General features: G+C 44.6%; 1 protein-coding gene across 3 annotated transcripts in view; it reads right to left on the bottom strand.

Annotated features, from left to right (window-relative positions):
• Window positions 1-25,548, bottom strand: part of ROR1 (receptor tyrosine kinase like orphan receptor 1) — a 146,632-nt gene that overhangs the window by 67,464 nt on the left and 53,620 nt on the right. The window contains exons 1-2 of one of the 3 annotated variants that reach the window (XM_027694226.1): window positions 20,539-20,713; window positions 15,627-15,694 (exon numbers count right to left, since the gene is read on the bottom strand). The exons of 1 other annotated variant lie outside the window; for it this stretch is intronic. The gene's annotated coding sequence lies outside the window, so the exon portion shown is untranslated. Of the gene's footprint in view, window positions 1-15,626; window positions 15,695-20,538; window positions 20,714-25,548 lie in introns of those variants that run through there. One more of the 3 variants, XM_027694225.1, reaches the window with a different exon arrangement.

Below are 25,548 nucleotides of genomic sequence, written 5' to 3'. Positions count from 1 at the left end.
AAAATTTCTGAAATACTGAGTGAAAAAAACAGGGGGAATTATTATAATTCTTACTAAATTATAATTAATTCTGGCCAAAATTACAAGGCAAATGCTCCGACTTTCACATTAAGCTGGGAAAGCACATCCTGCCTGCGGAGCGACCCCCGAGCGCCTCCAGGCACAGTGGAAAGGGGGAAAACTGGCTCAAATTTCGGCTCCAAGTCCCATGTGCTTCTCATTTTCCCCCTCTGCATCAGTGACAAGCATTTCTTAAACTGCACCAGCACTTCCAGTTTCCAACAGGTCACCTAAAAAAGAAGTTATTTTCCATTTACAAGGCCCCACTTATATTCCACCCAACGGAAGGAACCAAATGAAGGCACTTAACTCTTTTTCACTAAAGCAGTTTTTCCTTCCCATTACTTTTCCCTCCAATATGAGGACAGGGGGAGCAGATCTGGGATGAAGATCTTTTTCATGAAATAGTCTTGTGCCACTTTCCATTTGAAGAAATAAAGACTTGGCATGGTTTTCCCTTAATGGCAATGTCTACAGGGGTGGGAAGCTGGGGGTTTAAATGAAGATGTGCACATCTGTAGGTATTTATTCCTGCTGGTCAGGTTTATAAAAATAAAGACTTAATGCTCTTTCTCCATCTTAAAATCTTCAAATTGATTTAAAATTATGACATTTTGAAAGCTAATGCTCTCTTTTGCTCTCCAAGTCAGATGTTTGCACTTTCATCATAATTTCAAGCTCCTTCCTACAAACACAAACCACCTTCTGGACCAGCATTTCAGTGAAATATCAGGAAACCCAAAATAACCCTGATCCTTCTCATCCCCCTCTTTGCCTCTCTACAGATCCATGTTGTGGTGCCTCAAAGCTGAGCTGGGGCAGAGGGAGGGGAGGGGATGAGGAAACCCAAGAGCTGCACAGCTTTGGATGTGCTTTGAAGGGAGAATTATGTCTGTTGAGATAGAGCCTAATTGATGTTGAAAATGCATGTGCACTAATAAATTAATATCACAGCAAACTGGAATTACAGGATTTATGGGGATGCAATTTGGTAAACAGAGCTGAAGTACAGACGATCTGGGAGGATAAGAAATACAGAAGCTTGGTTTGCTTCCAACTGAGGAGATTAATGTCAATATTTAAGAAGGGCTCAATTCGCTCACATAGGAAAGGGGAAAAAAAATCAGCCATCTGAACCAAAATATTGGATTAGCCCAGTGTTGGAGGATTATCCAAATACAGGAAAATGTCACCCCACTGCTCTTTATGTGGTTGAGTCCATCAGATCCATGGAACTGCCCCGTCCAGCACCGCTCTTTGGGAAAAGTCTGTGAGACCGGAAGTGCTGGAGTAGTTTGTTCTTATTTTTCAGGATGTGGAGAGTCCCCAGTCCTGCACTCCCAGAGTTCATAACCCCTCGTGAGGGCCATGATAACCATTAAAAGTACTTCATGTCACAGAGAAATGTCACCTTCCCACAGCATCCTTGAGAGTAGGATCACAGAATCCCAGAACGGTTTGGGCTGGGAGGGACCTTAAAGCTTATCCAGTTCCACCCCCTGCCTTGGCACTATCCCAGGCTGCTCCACCCTGGCCTTGAACACTTGCAGGGATGGAAGATCTTCTGGAGGTGAGGAATAGCAGCCCTGCCCCAATCTTACGCATTCCCTGAAGCACAGATGAAGCAGAAGGTCTTCCACCCTGAAGGTAAGAAGATCTGTCCTTCCCCTCCTCCAGCTGGAAGACACCTATCCCAAAACACCTTCCCAGAGCCTTTTATCAGTCACCAAAGTCCCTTTTTATGCTCCTTCTCCCAAAAAACAGACTCTCTTGGGCCACTCAGATCAATAAAACACATTTTACTGTGGAAGGAGGAACTCAGAATAGTTGAAGTGTATCCATCCTTGTAGCTCCTTAGAAACACTCTGAGGGGTCAAAGGTTGAAGGTCAGTCCTTTGAAGAATCCCATATTGCTGAACTTTTAAAGGAATCTTAACAGGAATGTTAATTACATGGAGTGGTGCATGACACACTCCTAATGTGCTGTGTACCCAGGCAAACTTCAACAAAAAAGCCTCAAATCCATTTTTCTTGAATGTATTGCAGGGCCCAGTTAGTGCTTAAGCACATCAGTAACTTAAATAAGGTTGAAGTTTGTGCTTAAATGCTCTACTGTAAGAGGGTTCAGACCATAAAGGGACTAGAACCAGAAAATCCCAGCCCAAAATGCCAAGGATACCAAGTGATCCCAAGTCCCCGAGCTTTAAGGGAAGAGTTGCTGTGAGTTGCTGTCCTTATTTATCTGTTTTATGAGCATCTCACAGTGTATTTGTTATGAAAATACTATGGGAATTGAAAATATTAATATACAGCCCTTCCTATTTGATAAAAATATACTACTCATCCATCAAAATAATGGTGGAATAATAGTGGAAGGTGTCCCCTGCCCATGGCAGGGGGTTGGAATGAATGATCTTTAAGGTCCTCTCCAACCCAAACCACTCCAGGATTCTAAAATTATTGGTGAGAAGAGGCAAAATTCAGCATCAGCCCTTGGAAGCACATTGCAGTTGGAGCCCATCAAGTGATTACTGGCAAAAGACAGGATTTACTTTGTGTATCAATAAACTCTGACATTAATACTTTCTGGTTTTCCCCACACACTGAATTTTTGATGTGTGAATCCAAGGGTGTTGTTCATGGACCTTGTCTGCTGTGCCACAAATGGTGAGCGCCTCTCTTCCAAAATTCTTCATATTTACAAATGGGAGTTATTTCTAGGGTCTTGTTTATATAAAAAAATATTGAAGACCTTCACACAGCTTGTCCAAAAAGTTCCTGTTTAAATTCCTTTTCCATTAACGATGCAAATACTGACCATGTTTTCTTTTTTTGGAGGAAGAAACCATGTGTATCTAAGGATGTAATTAATATATCACCCCCTTGGAAAGGCTCAAAGTTTCCTCAAGGTGCATCAATAAAAGCAGATAAAACATCCTGCAGTTATTTTTCCAGAAGATGGCTGGAAATTCCCGTTGTAGTAAATCCCAACTGCCAGTGCAGTCATGCTTATCCTCCTTTTCTAGTGAAGCCAACATGGAAACTTGGAAGACCTTTTGCTGGACAGTCCTTGCTCCAGCTGCTCCCTCCCCAAGCTTGGAATGGAGGGATTATCAGAACATGTCCAGTGAATTAATGGAATGATGGCACCAGCAAAAACAGTGTCTACAGTTGAAAAATAACTTGGAAAAATTGAATGGACACAGCCACAGATGTGTTGTAATACATGATTTCACAGGGAAAGCTTTGGTGTGGGCTGGACTTCACTGGACACTGGAGATTCCCACTTTGTTCCAGATCTTTTGGTTGTAAATGCTGCTGGTGGGATGTTGGTTCCCTGTGAACATCAGGGAAACCTGGAAATCTGGGATTTCCTCCCAGATGCCAGAGCAGCCCATTCCAGCAGCACAGAGTGAGGCAGCACAGATGGAAAAACCTTTTATGGACTCAAAAGAGGCTCCCAATGAAACCACAGTTCTTATAGTGGGAAAAGTGAGAGAAGGTTGATGTGGGGCCCCTCACGATACTGTGTTGGCTCATCCTTGGGAGGTGAAAAATGCCCATGCCAAGGACATGGGGTACGACTCCCTATGGACACCAGGTCTGTATCCACATGGGAAAAAGGAATATTTAGATTCCTACTTCCAACCGTGTGAACACACAGGATTATAACAATCTGTCACAATTTATTCCACAATTCCCGCAATTCTGTTACTTTTCCCTTCCATATCACTTCATCACAATGTTCAAATTCACAGGCTCATCAGTTTTCCAACAAGATTCCACCAAATCTATTTCTGCTACCCCAGCAGTCAGTGAAGTCCTTGGAATTGCACCACTGTCAAATTTATAATTAGAAACATTTTAATTGCTGTCTCTCATGCAGAGAAAGATAACTTATCTCCCTTCAAAATAAACAAATCCAAATGGAAAGAATTCATTCACAATTAAATCATTCTCTCCAGAAAACCTACAAGCAAGATGGATGATAAGGGGGAGAGATAAGAGGATTAGAAATATAATTTTAAAATTGTCTTAAGGGGGAAAGTTTACACCCACTTGAGTTAAATGATATCTGTATCAGTTACTGAGAATTAGCTCAGTCCCAATTGAACAAAAATATTAGCAAAATAAAACTATAAAAGTAAAATAAATAGGCAGCATCTTTCAAAGTGGCAGCATGTTCCAAAGTGCAGAAAAGCTTAAGAAAGGAGGAATATTTAAAGAAATCCAGAAGGTTTTTAAGTGGAGTTTAAATATTGTCCAAATAGGTTCAAGTAGAATTTTTTTAAGGTTTTCCACACTCTGTGGACCAATGTCTTCAAGTGTGAATTAAAATACAGTATTCCAGGATGAGATGATGCAGACAATGAGAAACAACCAGGAACTGAAGGAACCTGGGTGAGGGCAGGAACCCACAGGACAGCCTCTGACAAACTGGGCTGTGGGAGCTGGTTCTGATAAAGCCCCGACTTCGGCTTTAATCAAAACCTTGAGAAGTCATACCCAGCACCGACGAAATGTGGGTCAGGGCTCTGTTCCCTCATCTAGCAGCACAACTTGATTCCAGGGAATAATCTTTGGGATAGGAACTCAGATCTCAGCAAACATCCAAGGTGCTTGTTCTCCTGGTATTCCAGCACTGCTGGAAACAGGAATTACTGTCCTCCAGCAGACCAAAGACAGCTTAATCCTGAAAGATCCACAGTCCAAATTCCAGCCCAAAAGCATCTGATATGCTTGGATAGGTTTTCCATAAGCAGCTGAACTCTGAGTGTTGGCATGAGCTCCCCCTGAGCCGTTTGAAGTCTGCCCCACTGGATCATTGATGTGCATCCGCCTCGGAGCAGACACGGCTCATCCAGCAGCTCATCCAGCTGTTCACAGCCCTGGCACTGCCTCTGGAACAGCTCACTTTCCTACTAGAAAGTGAATGAGCACCTTCAGAATTCCAAGGGCATCAATAGCCCAATGTTCCAACTTCTACAGCAGTGGAGGAAGCCCAGCATGTCCCAGCACGGGCAATGTCCTGCATTACTGAAAGAGGGCAGGGTTAGGTGGGATATTGGGAAGGAATCCTTGGCTATGAGGGATTCCACGTTGCCTAGAGAAGCTGTGGCTGCCCCATCCCTGGAAGTGTCCAAGGCCAGGTTGGACAGGGCTTGGAGCAACCTGGGAGAGTGGAAGGTGTCCCTGCCCATGGCAGGGGGTGGAATGAGATGAGCTTTAAGGTCCCTCCCAACCCAAACCATTCCAGGTTACCACGCCACCTCTCCCCATTGCACAATCCCAGCACAAGGCCAGGGATGACCCTATTTGCTCCCAGCACTGCAACCCAGTTCAATAGAACATGAAAACTTTGCTCCAAGGAGTCACAGAACTGAGCACTGGATCCAATGGGACACAAGGGAAGAAGACCCAAAGGCTCCTCAGCCACCGAGCACTGAATGCAGTGAATGATTTGGGTAAGACACAAAGTGAGTCACAACTGTTCCCCTGGCACATGTGACAGTCCCAACCCTCAAGTTCACTAAAGCACAAGAGACCTGAAATTCAAGAGAACACTTATCCTTGAAAAATCACAAGGAATCTTCTTTTCCTGCTGCCAAAAGCAAAAAAACCCCACATTATAAAAGACAAACACAAGGACACCCACTGTTGCTGTGGGCATTGATTCAGGGATGTCCCATTTTTCAGGAGAGCTGGAATATGAATTACATTTATTAAATGTCATGGTAAAGTGCTCAGGCACTGATGCACAGCCTATTAGTAGCTTTAGGATTCCAGTGTTTTGGTGGGAATGCTTCAAAACTGAAGTATGTTTTCTTTGGCTGAAGCCCCACCATTAGATGCAGTTTCTCCTGACATTTTCAGAATTGGTTTATGACTGTTTCCATGGAGGTCAAAAAGGAAATTACTGTTCCAGGAATGCTTAGATAGCATCCATGGCAGCACAAAAGCCTGAGTTATATGGCTGCACTCTGGTCAGTGTGATGGTGTGATGATTAACAAGTTGTGCTGCTATGAGGGCCCTGAGCTGGGAATGCTGCTGGGAATACGCTTCCCAAGCTCAACACTGAGACTGATCCAGGATCTTCCAGGTCATACATTTCCCTGCATGTCCAATTATCAAATTTTCTTCCTATACATTTCATCAGCCACAATTATTATTTGTATTGTCTCCCTACCAACAGCCAGACAGCAGAGAGATCAAACAATGAACCCCACTCCTTTTTATTCTATTTTAAAGAAAGTGACTCTGCTTAAGACTTCCCTAAGAATGGTGATTGTAAATTTATTACCTTCACTTGCTCTGAGGAAGCTGTTAAAGGCATCAGGAAGCAGCCAGATAACCAAGGCCATAAAATACTTTAGAAATTAATGAATGAAAGATGGGCTGAAGCCACAAAGTGAGGGTCTGGTTCTGGTTTTTGAACTTGTGCAGAGTTCACAGATGCTCACGGGCAGGGCTTTTATTCCAGAGAGTAAAGCACCAGTGCTCAAGTTTAGAGCAAAATCAAACTTTTTTCCAAAGTTCAGAGTTATCCCAAATCCTTGTGTTTTGTTCTGACACATGATTCAGAAATCCTGTGAGCTGGGAACTGCCACAGCTGGCTTTTGTCAGGCATTTCCTGAGACAAGGCTCGAGAAATATCCCTGTTGCTGCTCCCACCAGGAATTGCTGGCTGGAGGGACCACGCTGAGAAGGAATAAGATTCCTCCCTGCTTAACAGAATCCATGATCTGAATGGACAAAACACAGAAGGGGAAGGGATGGAGCAGTGCTCAAGCAAAATGACGGACCTAAAAGCAGTGCCCACCAATCACCCCTCCTGACCTGAGCTCTCCCAAGGCGCAGGGGGAGGCTGAGCACTCCCCTGCCTCAACAACCGAAGGGAATTTGAAGTTTTACCCAAGTTCTGCTGAAATCAGAGGATTCTCTACTAATTTCAGAGAATTAGAGAATCCCAGACTGGTTTGGGTTGGAAGGGACCTTAAAGCTCATCCTGTTCCACCCCCTGCCATGGGCAGGGACACCTTCCACTAGACCAGGTTGCTCCAAACCCCATCCAACCTGGCCTTGGACACTTCCAGGGATGGGGCAGCCACAGCTTCTCTGGGCAACAGTTAAAATAGATTCCCTGAAATTGAAATCCATATTTTGCAAGCTGGTGCCTCTCTCAACACCTTTTGTTTGGGCAGTTTCTGTCTGTGCCTATCTGATCCCTCAGAAAGAGAAATACCCCGGAGGGAAGGCTGGTGGATGGAAGGGCTCAGGGACACCCCACCCACAGAGCCTTGCACAAGGTGTTCAGTACATCACACCTTCCACCCATTAGCACCTGCTGAAGCTTCATTCTGTCCTTCAAAGTTAAAATTCACTTCTTAGAATATCCCTCTTTTTCTTCCCTCCACATTAGCACAATGAAACCAGTCACAGCTGCTGAGCCTCCTTTTCCTTGCACAGTTCCCTTGTCTCTAACTGGGAAAGGATACACTCCAGAGCCTCCCAGTTTCCCCCCAGCACAGCCTGTGGTATCAGTAGACACAGTCATGGACCACCCACAGCCCCAAATGGCCACTAAGGCAGCGTCTTACATGGAAAAAATAATGTTTGAGAACTATTTGATGTATTTTTAGCTTCTTTTAATGCACTTTAGCAGCTGGAAACAAGGTGGGAAGCCAGAATTGTGAGCTAAGATGCAAAGGCATAGGAGCTTTTCCATGGATTTTGACTGGCTTGGAATCAGGACAGCTCTGTCCAAGCTGCCTCCCATGCACAGCTCAGAGATACTCAAACTCCTTTCTGGTGTTCTATTCATTATTTCCTTCACATTTCATACATGAGCTTCAAAGAAGTACACACAACAAACATTCTAGGAAATGAAGATTTATGGGGGGGAAAAACCTGCAGAATAATAAATCTTACCCTGAAATGTGCCCAGCAGAGAAGAGAGATGAGAAGAATTATTTTCACACTTTACAGTGCTCAGAGCTATAACTTTATTTATAGCATCTGTTTTAACTGAGGTTGTCCCAGAGAGGGAAAAGGGCAGCTCAGCTCCAACTTTAGGTGACAGGTCAGGCTTTCAAAGTACCTTCTGAGGCTTCTTTAAATAAAACTAAATACCAGACTCCAATTTGACCTTCTATACACTTTAAGCATAATTACAGAGATAAAGGACTTTTCATTAAATCACTGATCTTTGAGGTACCAATCTGGGAAAGAACTACCATGGCAGGGGCTTGGAATGGGGTGAGCCTTTAAGGTCCCTCCCAACCCAAACCATTCCATGACTCTATGAGAGTTCATAAAGTACATTATGGGCTTTCTGCAATTATTCAGATTTGTTTGTTTAATGGCCCTATTAATGCAAGGCATCCTTAGGAATTCCATTGGTCATTATTCCAAGTGCTTCCCAGATTTGCAGCAATGGCACAGCCAAAGTAGAATCCCAGTGTTAACCCAAGCCATGTGCAAAACTTCCAGAAAAGTGGTATCATCATTTTTTTAATAGTCAAGCATCACTAAAATTCCTGAGGCCATTCATTCCCACCCTAAAAGAGCTTCCCAGGCTGCCCACACCAGTGGGCAATAATTCACATTTAGGAAAAAAAACCCTCTCCTTAACTAAGGAGGATGTTTATTTTTCTACCTGAAAAAAACTTGCTGTGAGATCTGAATCAAGTAGTCAAACGTTTTAGCAAAAGTTGTTGCAATAAACCACCTTTTCAGGTAATTCTGGTACGTGGCAAAAGCCATTCTAACCCTCTAACAATGAACTTTCTGCAGCACATGCTCTGGAAATAACTGTCCATTCTCCTGACAACCTTCTTCCTGGATTTTTTTGCCTTAAACCCCATGAATGAAGGATTACCAGGATTTATGTAGCTATTTAATACCTCCAGGAAAGAAAAAGCACACAGTACAGGAAGGGAAACAACAGGTAGAGAATGGATCCATCATAATTTAAGTTAAACTTGCCAATAAATTTCTCCTGACATTGACTGATAAATATTGAGACTATTTGAACTTGTTTCCTGGATTGGGAAAACTATCCTGCAGCTGCTTCCTCTGGCTGCTCCAAAATGCTGGATTTTAGGGAGCATGGCCACACCACAAAGGGAGCCAAGTCAACAAGAAGGACAAGTCAGAGCAATTAATAACAATTCATCCCTTTCTCGCTGAGAATTGTTTTGATTTGGGTTTTGAGAAGTCTGGGTTAAATACCACTTGTCTTGCAGGCTGTTCATGTCAAAATGATCTGGCCTGGATAGTTTTAAAAATATATTTATGTAATTTTAAAAATTCAATTTTTAAATATCTTGAGTCAACGAGAACTAAAAAAATTAAGACGTTTCACTGAGACTTCAGGATTGAATCCAGAGTGTTATTTCCCCAAGAAGTGCCCCAAACACTGAATGCTCCTTCATCTCCTGACTTAAATTCCCTTTTTTTTTTCAGATTAATGGGATGCCATAACACACATTCAAAGGAAATGGCCATTCTCCCTTCTCCTCCATGCCCACCGGGAACATCAGGACCTGATAATCCACCTCTGCACTGCTGCTTTTCCCTCCTGTGCCTTATCCAAATGGGGAGGGGTTAAGCAGCTCCAATCTTCCTTGTCTTCTCTGCCAGCAGGAATTAGGAAGCCCCTGTGACCCGGAGAGCTGGAGCCTCAGGGAACAGTGGGGTCAGTGTGCCCAGCAGCAGCCCCACTGATAACAAGGCTGGTTTTGTCAGGATCCCAGCACAGCAGAGCTGGAAGGAAGGATTTCTGGAATAGCCCCTTAGATACCGACGGGGAGCTCCTTCCATGCATGAGGGACAAGCAAACACAAAGTCATTTGTTGGAAAATGTAATGAGGAGATGATGAAGGCTGAGCCAGGGAAAGGCAGGGCCTGCCCTCCTCAGCCCAGGGAATGTGATAGAGAGCAGAGCACGGTTGGCTTGGGAAGGGAAGGCAAGGGAAGCAGCTTCCCTGGGATACAGCCGAGGAAGAAGAGGCATTTGAAAGCACAGGGAGAAAATGGAGCTGAATTTCTTTTTCCTGTACTGCTCAAAGGAGCCCTATTGAACCCCTTCTGGGCTGGCTCTGGGTTGGGTGTGTGTTCCCCAGTGAGCAGAAGAGCTCTGTGAGTAAATCCCTGTGGGTTAATATAAATAAATTAATATTATTAATTAAAATTATTAATATAAAGGAGAGAAATCCTGTGACAGAACCCTGAGTTCAGCCTTTACAGCCACCACAGGGTCTACAAGTCAAAAAGCACTTTTTAAACGCTCCAGATGTGAAATTCCAATTCCACTTCAATTCCACTTGAGTTCGCAGTGGATGCTGTAAGGCATAAATCCCTAGGGAAGCAGGTTTCCCTGGCTCATGTGCTCATACTGGGTTCTATTTCACATTGCTCATGCTGCACAATTTTGGGGGAAGGGAATAGTTAAACCTGGCCAGAAACTGCAAGGGAAGAGCAGTGTGCATTCCCTGGATCCAGCTGAGACCCAGCAAGAGATGGGGAATGCTGGCTCCAAAGGAGGCCAGAGAGCACTGGTGTCCTTATCACGGATACCTGCTGGTGGCAGGGATGATTCCTGGAGAGCTGGAGCACAGCAGGGGCCCGGGAGGGGTAGGTTTGGTTTTCACAGAGCCCATTCCTCCAATCCCATTAATTCCAAGGCTGTCTGTCAGCTCAGGAGCAAACCTCCATGTGACAACAATTCTGTTCAGCTTTTTATATGCTTTTCTGTGAAATAGATGTTTATACACTTGTCCTGCCTAACAGTAAAGAGAGAATGATGGAAAATGTACCTTCAAGTGTTGTCTGTGCATGGAAATGACAGAGAGACATATAATGAGCAAACGCTGTGATCAAAGCGCTCAGGACAGGGATCCTGGTTTCATTTCCCTACAATGAACGCGCTGTTCCACAAAAAAATGGGGAAGGAATGGAGCACATGTCCTGCTTCCTTCCTGCTGCTTTTGGAGGAGCCGTGGTGTAGGTGCTGACTTTTGATGTCCCAAGGGTTCCAGCAGCCTTTGATCTGCAGGACCCTCCCAACACACGGGTTTGGATGCTCCACGGTTTGACTCCCACCCACTTTGATGGTTGTTTTTTGCTGGCTAAAGAGCTCATCTGCTTTTGAATGGCAGTTCTGGGGCTGAAGCCACTCCACCTTCAGATGAAAATGTGTTATTTTTAACCTAAAACCAACAAATCAGCTGGCACTGGCACAGGCATTGTGTTGATCCTTTGCTGCTGGGAAGGAAGAGGTTAAATCGCCCTCCATTTTAACAAAAACATATTTTAACTAAATCCAACACTTATTTAACATTAAAAAAAAAAGAAACAGGCCTGCTGTGCTCTAATAAATTTTTCCTTGGCTCCCTTCTCTTTCAATCTTGGGGAGGGGTAAGAGACAGAAAGAGGGACAGAGATTAACTATTTAGGAAGGCTGACTGCCCTTCCAATTGTCAGAAAGCCTGGAAGACGTATGAGCCTGCTATCCTGACACAACCAGGGATGTAGGTCAGACCCTCAGGCTCTCCCAGCCCATCAGCCATACAGGACACGAGATGTCAGAGTCTCATCTAACGCCTTATAAAAAGTCCCAAAATTGTGACATGGCCAGATCTAGCCAGAAGAACGTTTTTTATTTTGTTTAATCAACAATTGCTGGGTTAACCTGGCAACAAGCATGAAGTTAAATAGCGCTGAGACTTCAGTGGACCAGTCTGAGTCTAACTCTCCCCTCTATGCTGGGCAATCACATTCACATTTCCATCTACTCCTGCCTCTTACCTATCCAACATTATTCCCTACTGCACCCTGAAAAGTTTATTCCATGTTACTGCAGCTGACCCAAGCACAGAGTTCCCACCACTTACTTTCATAGTTAATCCTGGAGGCTACAAAATCCTGCACTAAGGATTTCATTCCTGACTCTTGCTCTGTATTTTCCACTTCTCAGTTTCACCCATCATTCCCTTGGACTCTGTTAAAACAGTTCCTCTCTTCCCTTGGTTTTCCCCTTTACTATCCAACACCACCCACTTCAAGGGAGTCAGCAGTTCCCACAGAGCTGTTTGCCATTCCAGACTTGGAGGGGAGAACGTGGCATCTGCAATGACATTGTGTGGTAACTATTAGCAAAGGCTGGAGCACAATAATTACAAATATACTCTGAGATAATGCAGCCCTTCCCTCTCTCTGAGTCCTTGCTGCCTGTGCTTGAGGCTGAGTGAGAGGTGTTGATTTTGGGGCTTTGCTACATTCAAATGAGTTTCTCAGACCTTCCAGGCAGTTTGGGGAAGTCTTTTAAGTGATTTTAAGGAAAAACAGGAAAAATGTGTTTTCTGCAATCAATTTCAGGGTATTTTACATATGGAATAACAGAATATGCTGAGTTGGAAGGGACCCACACGGATCATGAAGTCCAACCCTCAGCCCTGCACAGGCCCATCCCCAAGAGTCAAACCAGGTGCCCCAGAGGATCATCCAAACACTGCTTAAGCTCTGGCAGCCTTGGTACTGTGACCACTGCCCTGGGGAGCCTGTTCAGTGACCAACCACCCTCTGGGGGAAGACCCTTTTTCTAAGATCCAACCTAACCCTCCCTGACACAGCTCCAACCATTCCCTGGGGTTTGTTTATTGTTTATATGTATCACTTTATTTATAGTTTATATTTATTTATAGCACGGTATCAACCCAAGGCATGACGTGAAGCATGAGAGCATGATGGGAATATATATAGCTGATGTTTATTTATAGTTCATATGTATCACTTTTAGGCATTTCTAAAGGCATTAGTAAGACTACAGTATAATCTCAATTTTCTTTCCCTCTTCTGTAATTTAGTTTAGAAATTTTGGTGCCCTCCTATGACAGACCCTGTGTTCATCATCTACCTGCTAATCTGAGTCCCGAATCAAGGCCTGAGACCTCACCAAAAAGCTGCATTTTAAGATCCTATTATGTGTTTCAGGAGGGGAAAAAATAATATTAAACAGGTTGGAATCCCAAACTCTCCTGCCTGAGTGGCTGTGGCTCGAGCAGCCAGAAGAATTCCTACAGAAGTGCCCTCTCACCCAGGCAGGGAAGAGGCTCCATCCCAAAGCTCCAAGGAGAAGCAAACACAAAGGATCTGCTGAACCCACGTTGTCCTAAGCCAGGAATTCAGAAAGTTAACAACAACCCGCTGGGGCAATATCAGCCTTCATTCTTGCTTTCCCAACTCCTGCATCCCAGTGGCCAGGAACACAAAAAGATCATTCACCTCCACATTTCTCAACAGAGTCTAATCAAGAGGGACTGTGGAGTGGCACAAGCTTGCTGAGAGAATTGCAGAGGGGAGGGAAGAGGGGGCTGAATAACCTTTAATAGCTTTGAAACTTGATAGTTACCTACAAAATAATGTCATGGCTGGGAACAATGGGATCCCAGAAGCTTCTCATGGAATGACTGAGTTCATTGTTTAAATCCACGTGGCATTTTATAAATACCTATTGGTGGTGTTCAATAACGGAGGGATTTGAAAGGTTCCCTCAGTGGAGTGATATTGCTGAAATATTTATCTTTCAATATTTTTTATAGTTTAATTCTAATACTGTGTTTAGCTGACAAATGAGATTTGAGGTTTTCAAGCACAATAATCTTGTGTATTCACCTCAGACCTTTCCTTTTACAGCTGAACTTCCCAAGCCAGCTGGAGCTCTCCCTTTGCAGGATCTGCCAGGGATGGATGAAAAACAAATACAGAAACCTGGAGAATGAACAGCCACCTCAGCCATCCTGTCTTTATCAAGGCTGTGCATTTTTGGCTATGCCAAGTGTTAAAAAAAACAAATGCATACCTGTGAGCTCTCTTTAAATGCAGAGTTTAACAGCAAAAGTAAACTGCAGCCACTTAGTGTTATCTCTGCTGTGTCACTGAAATAATCAGAATGGAACCTGAAAGGTCTGAGAAACCAAATCGCCTAAACCTAGTTCAACAAAGTGAAATTACTGCCTGAGATTGCTTTAAGAGTCTTTACATCCCTGCCCATTTCAGCCTCGTGCTGAGGCTCCAAGGGTTCATTTCCCTCAAAGTCCTAAAGCCCTTCCAATCCGGGATCGCGTTACGGGCTGTGTGATGGAGTTTGGGACGTGCCAAGAAAATGTCTTCAGCTCTGCTTTTACAAATATGGCAATGATCAACCCGAGGCATGATGTGAAGGCTGATTATATTTAAAGCAATTTAACATGTTGCAACAACGTGATCCTTAACGCTGCTCCACGAAACGAGCCCGGGATTTAACAGCCCTGCAAACACTGAGCTCTGTGGGCCTGGTCCCACAAACCTGATTCACATCAGCAACATCCACCTCCCTGAGTCACCTCCCCGAGGGAAAGATAATGGATGAAAGGGAAAAGCTGAGAAGCTGCCTACAAAACTTGGCTTCAGCAGCGCAATTCAGCACTCGGGTCCTTGCTCTGCAGGCCTGACCTCAACTCGAGGGCTTCTCATTCGTATCCATGTTTTCAGAGATTGCTGTAGGACACCAAAAACTAAGCATTCTCTTAGTGAATTCTGTCAGAGTGATTTCCCCTTTCCCAACATCTCCCTGCAGAAGCCAAGCAGAGCCACAGCCACCACTCCAGAAGGGACCATGAGTTGGGGTTCAGGATTGGGAGACAGCATCCCAAACCACTTCCAGTCAAATGACTGCTGCATCCCACAAGGATATACATATTCCCAGATATTACCCTCCCAGCTGACACTTGTTTGTGAGCAGAGCTCCAGTAGCATCAGGTCAGGGATCTGATCACTTGGTTTTTATTTGCATTATGGAATCATAGAATGGGGTGGATGGAAGGGACCTTAAAGCTCATCCAGCTCCATTCCCCTGCCATGGGCAGGGACGCCTTCCACTAGACCAAGTATCATTTGATTACTATTCTCTACTGGGTTTTTTAATCTATAAGACCCATTAAACCCACATAAATCTAGTTTACACATGTGAGCAATGAGCGCTGCAACACAACAGCACAGATTATCACCTCTAATAACTTGTAGATCACCGACCACAAAAGCCCTACAAATAACAGCTGCTGTATTTACATGTCAACAGATTGGATATTCCCGATGATCCAGATAAACAACTACACAGCTCTGGGAAATAAACAGGCACGTGAGATGCAAAGCAAACAAAACCACAGGAGACCAAAGGATGCCAAAGCGAGATGCGGTGGCATTCCCAGGGCTGCCAGAACAGGTATTCCAGAGGGAACTCCATCGTTAGCACGTTAACAAAAATGTAACTGCTTCAAAGCACTGCAATTAGCAGTGTCCGCGCCATGGAAACTCGGCTCCATTGACACAAAAATGTTCCCAAATCACCTGCTACTTTTCAGTGACAGCAGAGGACTCTCCTTAGTATTCCACAATACTAAAATAAGCAGCACAGCAGGAAATTATTCTCACTGGTAAAGTAATTCTCCTATTTACCAGCCATGCCGGTCCACAGAAGGCACTTCCCATCACTCAGTACACACATTTAAAGCTCTGGATTCCAAACCCCATTAGTTGTAGACTACTTCCTACTCTCCAATAGACTTTCTTGGATCCTCTTCACCAAACCTTTCCCTGGACAGATACAACAACAATACGATCCCGAATTCAGCTCAGAGCCCCCTGTGTACTACAAGTATGGTTTGCTGATGAGTTGCTAAGAATTATCCATTCAAAAATCAAAGGAAAGGTTCCTGTCAATTCTGACGGTGGTTTAGATGTTTCAGAAGTGCAGCCTGAGATGAAGCCAAAGCATTGCATCAGGCACAACTATTCCCACAAGACATGTTGGCACCACAGGCTGTGTCCTGAGGAACCACAAACCAGCTCCACACTTGGATTTGGTACCAGAAAATCCATAAAAACCCAGAGATATCATCTGGGCAGTGCTGGAAGTGGTTTTCCACTGTCTCTCAGTGATGCACTAGTCAACTTATGAAATCTCCTCTGGTCTTCAAACCTACTTTTGGAATTGTGAATTCAAAACTAAAGTCAGTTAAAAAGCACTTGGTAAAACCCAGGCTTTGCCATCACCAGCTCTCTCAGCAGGACTGAGAACAACACATCTGGACAATGGCAACACAGAATTCCTGTGGGAATGCTCAGGAAGTCTGAACTCCACTAAACACATTAATTCTTAATAGAGCTCACTAATTATCTACTCACTTTATTGCCCAAGACTTGGAGGACTGACCTGGAAGAGCCATTTTTCCATCTTTATACAGGTCCTCATAGTTTAATTTATTTAAAATGATTATTTATTTTAAATTATTTAAACACATAACTATCTCTGTTTAATGTTTGAAATAAATAAAAATATAGAGGAAATCTGTCATTCCACCATTACCAGGAGGTCTTTGTGAGTTGCTCATCACCTTGGTGGTTTAGCTGACATTCAAGTGTCACTAAATGTCACTACAAAGCCATAAGATTTGTAGGTAAAGCATCAGCACAGTTACTGGGGGGGGGAGTTTCCAGCTTGAAATTGCAAATAGGCTTTTCTTGAGGAGTTAAATTTCTCTTTGTAGATATAAAAGCTATCTTTGGGGGGGGGAAACATAAAAGCATAGCCTGAGAGCTATCAAAGTTGAAGTTTAGCTTTGTACTGCGAGTCTCTGACCTCTTCCCTCAGTCCTAGACCTAATCAATCTTAGTATCTCCCACCCAGGGATCCCTCAGAGCACGGCCCTTATCTCTGGATCAGCCCAGAAGAAAGGCAGAGCCAGATATCAGGAAATACTTTCTCTCTCCCTGATCCATGTGCTGGACATAGTTGAAATACCAGCACTGATAATGTGTTGGCCACTCGTGAGTCTCATGTACACTTAATCACTCATTTCCTTCCCGACTAAGAATAATTCCAGCATCATTTAGTGGGATTTCCCCCCTCCTTCTCCCGGGACATCTGGCACGCGGCCAAGGAGTGGCACTTCTGAGGCAGGGAAGGGATGGGGAAGGAGGCTGAGGGCTCTGATGGGAAGGTTATTGTTGCCTGCAGAACTGATGGAGAGAAAACTTCCCTCAGCTCCAGAGGGATTTGGAGCTCAGGAGGCTCCAGGAACTCGGCCTGACCAGGATGTTTGACCCTTCCTGAGCCAGCCAAGGCTCTGTCTCCACTTAGGTTAGCAGAGCCATTTTGCCTGCAGCACAAAGTCATGCAGAGCCTAACTCCCAGTCCCACTGGAATCCTTGCAGAGCTTGGATAACCAAGGGAAAAGCACACCTTCACCTCCAGCTTGGATAGGAAACCTCCCTCCTCCCTCCCATGTGCTGTGCCAGACAGATGTGAGGGGCTGGAAGGACCATCCTTACGGATGTGAGATCTGCTATGGCATCATTCCTCCACAGCTCTGGAATGGGGGGTTATACCTGAGCCAGGATCAAGGACAGTGCCCAGAAGCAGCACATGGTTTGGGGAGTTCCCCAAAAAATGCACAATCCCATTTTATCACGGCACAAAGTTGTTCCTATTTCTCAAATGCAAAGGGACACACAGATATTTGTCACCTGGGGAGCACTGGTCACCTCACACCCATTTTCTAATGGCATTTTCTCTCTTTCTGAGCATAAGACACTTGGCAGTGTCACTTCAAGGCCATAAATCACTGAGATTCACCTGGATCACATTTCCAGGGCTGCTAAGATCAGCCACTCCATATCAAACCACAGTGTCCCTGGAAGCAGAGTGAGAGGGAAGCACTCAACACCTCTAGCAACATTCCTTTATTTATAAAAGTGACACCTTCAGGGTCTATCTCAGAAAAAAAATGAAGGTTAAACCCAGGAACGGTTTATTCTTAACCTCACATTTTGTGCACACACAAAACACAATGCCCTTCATTCCATCATTTCCAAGGAGGTGGGTCATCTTTGGTGGTGCAGTTTCCATCCACGAAAACACAGCAATAGATCTGAATAAATCCAGAGTACTGAGCACTTTGGGTGTTTTATTGCTTTTCCTACCGTGTGCACCTGCACAAGTCCAGCAGTGCAGTCCCTCAAGGCCCAATACACAGATTTATACACTCTTAACACATCTCAGAAGTTAAGGAAATGATGCTTTTTTTTCTCAGAGAGATCTGATTTCTAAAAACCCTCAAGACCCTTTCACTGTTATTCCTGTTATTTATGCAAGAAAAAAGGAGGGGAAACTATGAGTGGTCTGTATTTAAAACAACAGGCTCTTTCTACCTCTGAGGGTAGAAAATATTGACACTGTTTTACATCAGTAACTGGACCCAGACAGGATGAGAAACAGCATTTCCAAGCAGAACTTCCACCGTGCCCTCTCCTGGGAATGACAGTTCACTGGGAATCAACTAATGAGCAAAATGAGTGCTACAGGCAGACACATAGATTGTTGTGGATGTGGATTCCCCATCCCTGGAAGTGTCCAAGGCCAAGTTGGACAGGGCTTGGAGCAACCTGGGAGAGTGGAAGGTGTCCCTGCCCATGGCAGGGGGTGGAATGAGATGGGCTTTGAGGTCCCTTTCAACCCAAACCATTCCATGATTCCATGATTCTGTGAAACAGCCTCTCCTGGAAGAACCCATGTCTGTGCTCATGATACAAACCCTGGGTTCTGCTGCAATAACCTTTCTGGAGAATTTCAACTTCCTGGCTCTGTGAAAACAGGGAGAGGAAATGGGAACCTTGAGTTGGGTCTGGTCACATGCAAATTAAGTCCATGGCATTTTAAAATTTGTTCTGCTGTTTCAGAATGAGCACTTACAACCAGTTTGCAAACACCACAAGGTTGCCTGAAATTCTGTTTAAATCACAGACCAGTGAATTGCTGAAGCACAAACACCAAAACAACTGTTCTGTTTGTTTCTTAACCTTTTCCATGGAGTGACATGAAAACTTGCCTTTCCCCCTGGAGACTTTATACAAGTGGCAGCTTCAGTTGCTGCAGTTTTACAAGACTATAAAGTTAGCAGCCCCTAACACCCAATTAGCAGTTCCCTATATAAAGCAAAACCACTTCCATACTATTGTATTCCCAATAACCTGAAGCCCACTGCATCTTTTCCCTCCTTGCCCAAACACCAGCTTCCTTAGAGAACTGCCAGGGGAAGTAAGAAGGATTAACACTCCTAATAATCACCAGTGAGATGAAACTTCATAGATAAAAAAAAGGAAGATCCTGTAGCAGGAGCAACTTGTTTCATTTAGAACATGCAGTTGAGGTATTTGACATTTACCTTGTGAACAACTCAGGGTATTTTCAGATCATCTCAGAAATATTTGTGCAGCTTTTTGTCTCGTGGGCTCTTTGCTGTCACTTCACATCAGAGTCCTACCTGAGGATCCCTGCTGAAGCCCCGGCCAATGTCTGAACACATTAACACACAATTCCCAAACTTGCAGCTTAATGGATGGTACAAAGAAAGGAATGAAGTGTTGTCATCATGTTTGCAGATGCACCAGAGAGGCACAGTAAAATCAAGACCCTTACCCAGGTCACAGGGTGGACATGTTTGTATGAGGAATGATGGGAATCCCTGGAGTCAGCCCTTAAACCATAAGGTCACTTTTCCTCAGCAGCTGAACGGGATATCTCTTCTGTCAGGAATGGCTGAACATGAGCCCAGAGAGGCTGGAGCACCTCCACCTTTGCATATTTTTTACACCAGACAGAACCACTCTTGGGCCACTTGAGACCACTCTGAAGTCAGCCCTGCCAGGAGGTCAGGTGAGGTGACCTCCAGAGGCTCCTTCCCATCTACATTTTCATCTGATTTCTAACTTCTGTGCATCATTTTATTATAGAATCATAGAATAATTAAGGTTGGAAAAGCCCTCCAGGATCATGAAGTCCAACCTGTGCCCAATCCCCCCCATGTCACCCAGCTCAGAGCACTGAGTGCCATGTCCAGTCGTTTCTTGGACACCTCCAGGGATGGGGACTCCACCACCTCCCTGGGTAGCCCCTTCCAATGACTGAACACCCTTTCCAGGAAGAAATTCCTCCTCATGTCCAACCTGACCCTCCCCTGGCACAGCTTGAGGCCGTTTCCTCTCATCCTGTCCCTTTTTCCCTGGGAGCAGAGCCTGACCCCCACCTGGTTCCACCCTCCTGTCAGGGAGTTGCAGAGGGTGAGAGGTTCCCCCTGAGCCTCCTTTTCTCCAGGCTAAAGGTACAGGTTAAACAGGCACCAGCAACAAAGTCTGGGTGAAAGAGCACGGTCCACGAGCAATGTGACACTTCTGCTGTCACTTTTCTTAATCCTCCAGTGTTTCCATGAAGCAGCAACCAAGGTTTGCTTGTTGGACCTTGGACACTGCACAAAATGCCAAGTTCCTGGCAAAGCCACAACAGATTTTTGATGTGTGTTTGTGTGAACAAGTGTCACCCCCACCCCACGTGTCTCTTCCAGAAAAACTGCTCTTTTAGATGAAAATATGTCCAAAAATACCTTTCAGTGACCCACAGCAACAGCAGCTCCCAGAGAGCTCCAGGGCTGGGATCCCACACAGCTTTCAGCAGAAATCGCTGGCTAAGACTTTTCCGTGCGCAGTTCACCCAAGAGAGAGGAATGGGATCCATCCAGCTCCCCCTCCCAAGCTCCCCCTCTGGCATGTGCCTCCCTGGGGCTGGCTGTCACAGCCCATCATGTCACCGGGTGGTGACATCACCTGACACAACAGCCCGGGGCGCTCCATGTCAGGGAGATTGTGTCTGACACCCAGGGAAGATTCCAGATTCCAGCCCATGTGTTTGCTATCCCAAATCCTTTGTGTTTAATGACTGGAACACCACATCAGCACAATGCTGAGAGCAGGTTCCACGATTCCCTGAGTCAGCAGCTGCTGCAGGAGGATCTTCTTCCACAGTCACTGAGACACCAAACTGCAAAGGGCAGGGGAAAGAGGAGCCAAATCCCACCCCCGGGAAGTCCAGGCTAAAGCTGGACCCCTCATTTACCTCTGAGACCTCTTTAAAAGCAATTTGGACAACAGTCCTAAGGAAAATTCATGCTCTACATGCACCCAAAAGTACAACTCCCTGCCTCTGACACACCAGACAAGCAGAAATACAACACATCTAATAAACTCTCTTTTTTACCCAAAAGCAAGACATAAAACAGTTGTTTTAACTACAAATGTGTCCTACTACTACTACATTTCTTTTTTTACAAGATCAAACCAGATAGAACTGGTTTAAAAAGCCAGACTACAAACCTATAGGAGTTATTTACAAAAATAATTGAAAATAAATCAATCTTTCTCACAAATCTCAATGCTGTAAATTTTCAAGATGAAAATATTCTTATTTAAATGGTCCTATTTTGTAAAAATAAAGTTTGAATTGTTTATCTTTAAGTGTAGGGTTTATCCCACCCCTTCTTTTCCCTTGGATTGTTTTGGGTTTGCCAGGCTCCCATTTTCTCAACACTAAAAGGAGTTTCTTAAGCAGGAGTAAGGCCAGCCCAGCTGGTCCCTGAGGACTCTCGGGAGTGTTTGGGATATAAAGGATGACTCCAGGTACCTTCCCCTGTAAAGATACAAAGAGTGTCCACTGGTTCCTCAGAGAGGAAGATCCTTGGAAGTAGGGAGGGAGAAATGGGATCTTGGTCTTGCCCAGAGTGCTGTGCCACATCCTGCCCCGAGTTCCCCCTCCCTCTCCCCCTCCCTGCACAGGTGAAGAGCTGCCTGAGCTGTGCTGGGAGCCCAACCTGGGAGAAACATTAGATTTTCCCTCTGGCAAAACTTCTTTCCCACTTGGCAGCGCTGGGTTGGCCCCACCCATTCCATGACGAGAAACACCTTTCCAAAGTTAACGAATTCAACTGCTTTTCCCTGGCAAGTTCAGATCCAGCTGAGTAACTCCCCAGTTACTGAGTCATCCCCAAAATAAGAAGTCACCTTGTTTTTGTTCTGACCTCAGAGATTAAGAGGAAAGTCAGACTTTGCCACCTGGGAAGTCTGTGTAAGAGAAGCTGGAGGAAAGATAAGGAGTCAACTGGGGAAAAGAAAAGCAGTTTAATTGAAAGGGGAATTTTGAAAATGCTGGAGTAAGGATTTCTTCCCTGGCAGAGTTACATTCCCTGGCAGGGTTACGTTCCCAGGGGAGACAGGTCAGGTATGAAACACCGGGGAGAAGTTCCCCACCCTGCACTGTGGATGGGAAATCCTTTCTCCCTCCTTTCAGCCGGGACAGGAGCATCCAGGTGGTGGAGTCCCTATCCCTGGAGGTGTCCAAGGAACAACTGGACGTGGCACTCAGTGCTCTGGGCTGGGTGAACGGTGGGGATTGGGCACAGGCTGGACTTGATGATTTTGGAGCCTTTTCCAGCCTAAATAATTGTGTGATTCTGTGATCAGATTTCTACCATAAGGCAGCCCCACTAGGGACTTGTTCTCTCCAAATTATTTAGGCACAGAGGTGACCACAAAATTGTGGATCCTCTTTGGTGGATCCTCTTTGGTAGCCGGGATGAGGATCAATCCCTTTGCTGCCTTTTACACCTTTGCAAATGAAACTAAAAACAACAATAATCTACTGGCCTTGCACGTGCTTTAGGCTTTCAGGATCCTCTATCCTGTGTTCCACTGGAGTAACATTGTCCTTGGACCTGGGACAAGTTTGGACTGGGGAGAAGAAGGGAAGGGGAAAAGGAAAGTAAATCTTTTATGGGATTTCTGAGATGAAATTCGTGCCAGCTTCAAGCACAGTCCATGTGAAGGGTCAGGAAATGTTCACAGCCATTTTAAATAGATATAAAACAGAATTAACTTCAAAAATTTACCATGATTTCTGCACATCCTGGAAGTCAAAAAGAGCTTCTGAGAAATCTGGATCGGTGGATCAGCCTGATAAAAAGCTCTACCAAAATTCCCTGTGGTTTCTGCGATTCTTCAAGTGAGCAAAACCTGCACAGCCTGTTCACAAAACCCCTTTTTTTAAAAAGAATATGGGCACTGCAACAAGGAGTGTGAGCCTGGAGATCAGCTCCAAGCAGCACAGAGGTTTCTAGGAATGAAAACTGGGTTGAAAGGAACACATTCATAATTTGCAGGACTTTGAAACTCAGATTAAACATAAATGTAGAATAAACACCAAAAGCTTTAACCTCAAGGAATAATGACTGCACATAAAAGCTAAAAAACATTAAAAGGAAAATCAACAGTAGCCATCTATAAAAGAAAATACTACAGTTGACTCTGAAGTTTCCAGTTCATTATGATTAAAAAACCCAAAATATCTTTGGCTATGTGAACAAATTTTAACAAAATGAGCAATGATTGAGCAATGACATAGAGTGGGTTTCCGTGCACCTTTTAAAGCAATAAAACTTATCTTCCTCCAGTATCTGTGAGATTAACCATGAGTGTTATCTAAAAAAAACAATAACCAAAACTCTAAAATTTGGTGTTTCTTTATCATACAGAACCCAAAGAGAACAGGTTGCCCTCATACAGGTACAGAGATTTTATTCCTCCCTGCAAAGGAAGTCCTTCAGGGTGGGTTTATAAAAAAAAAAAAAAAAAGGCAGTTTAGGGGCCATCACATGAATTCCAAAAGCTTTTGTCTCCCGGAGTTTAGCTGGTACTGGCATGAGAAATGACTTTTTTTTTTTTCAGAGGCAAGAGTTTTAAAAAGTTTTTAGCTTTGCTTAATAGAAAAGCAAAGCTGGAGAGGAAGGAATTTTTTGGGAGTCTAGACAGGACTCCAAACAAACTTCAAAGACCAGCCCACTCCCAGCACAGCTCATCCAGGGACCAGATGGGCTGAGAGGGGGGACAAGGCCCTCCGAGCCCTCTCAGACATCCTGGCTACTGCTCTGAGGAGGTGAAGCCCCAGGACAGACCAGATAATATCCTGCTACTTAAGGCTTATAAAAATAACCTCCCAAAGTTATTAATTAATTCCCAGCTGAAGGCTGCCCAGGCAATGAATCAAGAGAGACCACATTTCTCACCATTTGCACTGTTTTCATTAAATAAAGCCTCCAAAAGGCTTCTTTTGGGTTCTGTCATCTGGCAGTTGCCGTCTCCGAAGAGAGCTGGCTGTGTTGCTTCCTCCCATTATCCATGGATATTTGGGAGCAGGATCCAGCCTGGCCCCTCAGATATATCCAGTTCTTGCAGCAGACCCTTTGCTATCTAAATACAGAATTTGAACAAGAGCGGCATTATCACTCCTTTACAACCTGGGAGGGGGAAGCTGATTTACAGCCACCCATAAATCTGGGCTGGTGCAAAATAATCAACCCACATCTCTTGGCGCTTTTTTCGTTGTTTTTTAAAGCAAAAACACATGTTGATTGATGGCACTTTTTTTTTTGCAGGTTCATGTTGATCTTAATGAATTGTTTATGTAAAAACAAAAGCTTCATACCATTCTGAATCCTTTTTAAATGGCTTCAGGGAAAGAGTCATTATTTCAGCTGAAATGACCTTTCATTTCGAATTGTTGCTGAACACAATTGAAAACTTAAAACAGCCAGAACCAAGCAAGATGGTTTGGTTTGCTCTAATAAAATACTCTGAGTCAAAGTCAATCTTTTTTTTCAGTGTTTTAACAATTATTTTTACAGTTTCTGTTGGTTCCACATTAAAAGGTTTACATCTCTAAAAAAATCTACTCGATGCCAATTCTCAGCTGTGGACTTTGCTCAAAGAAAAAGATGAGGGATCCAAGCTGAGATCCAAACCTCAAACTCCACAAGTGATTTGTTATTGGAGCTGCATCCCACTGCAGCATCCTTTCAATCCTTTCTGTGGCTGAGACACCGGAGAGGAACCAACAGGAATGGAGGGAGGTAGGATGGAGGGAATGGAGAGACTGGAGAGAATCAGGGAATCCCAGACTGGTTTGGGTTGGAAGGGGCCTTAAAACCCACCTCATCCCACCCCCTGGCCATGGGCAGGGACACCTTCCACTAGCCCAGGTTGCTCCAAGCCCCGTCCAACCTGGGATGGGCAGCCACAGCTTCTCTGGGCAACCTGTGCCAGGGCCTCACCACCCTCACAGCCAAGATTTCCTTCCCAGTGTCCCACCTAACCATTTTCTCTTCCAGTTTAAAACCACTGCCCCTTGCCCTGTCACTCTCTACCCAAATAAGTCCCTCTCCCTCCTTTTTCTAAGCCTCCTTAAGGCACTGGAAGCAATGAGCTCCCTGGAGCCTCCTCCTCTCCAAGGCAGGTAAAGGTGTAGCAGGAACAGAACAGCAACTCTGAAAGCTGGATAGGGCAACTTCCCTCCAGGGACCAGCTCTGTGCAGCAAAACCAAAACCCTTCTGGAAGCAGAGGGTGGTGGAAAGGAGCATTTTCCTTTATATACTCTCTGCTAGCATTGCTTGAGGACATAAACTTTAGTACTTGAGGAGCACTTGGATGCCTCAGATGGTTTTGTGTGATGAACACCTGGGCCACGGCCACCAAACACGGCCCCTGCAACGTGCCCTTGTGCTCACTGGTG

This window comes from Neopelma chrysocephalum, unplaced genomic scaffold (assembly GCF_003984885.1).
Source record: "Neopelma chrysocephalum unplaced genomic scaffold, ASM398488v2 Primary Assembly neopelma1_97, whole genome shotgun sequence".
In the NCBI taxonomy this organism is placed as follows: Eukaryota; Metazoa; Chordata; class Aves; order Passeriformes; family Pipridae; genus Neopelma; species Neopelma chrysocephalum.
This window is presented reverse-complemented; position numbering and strand designations above follow the sequence as displayed.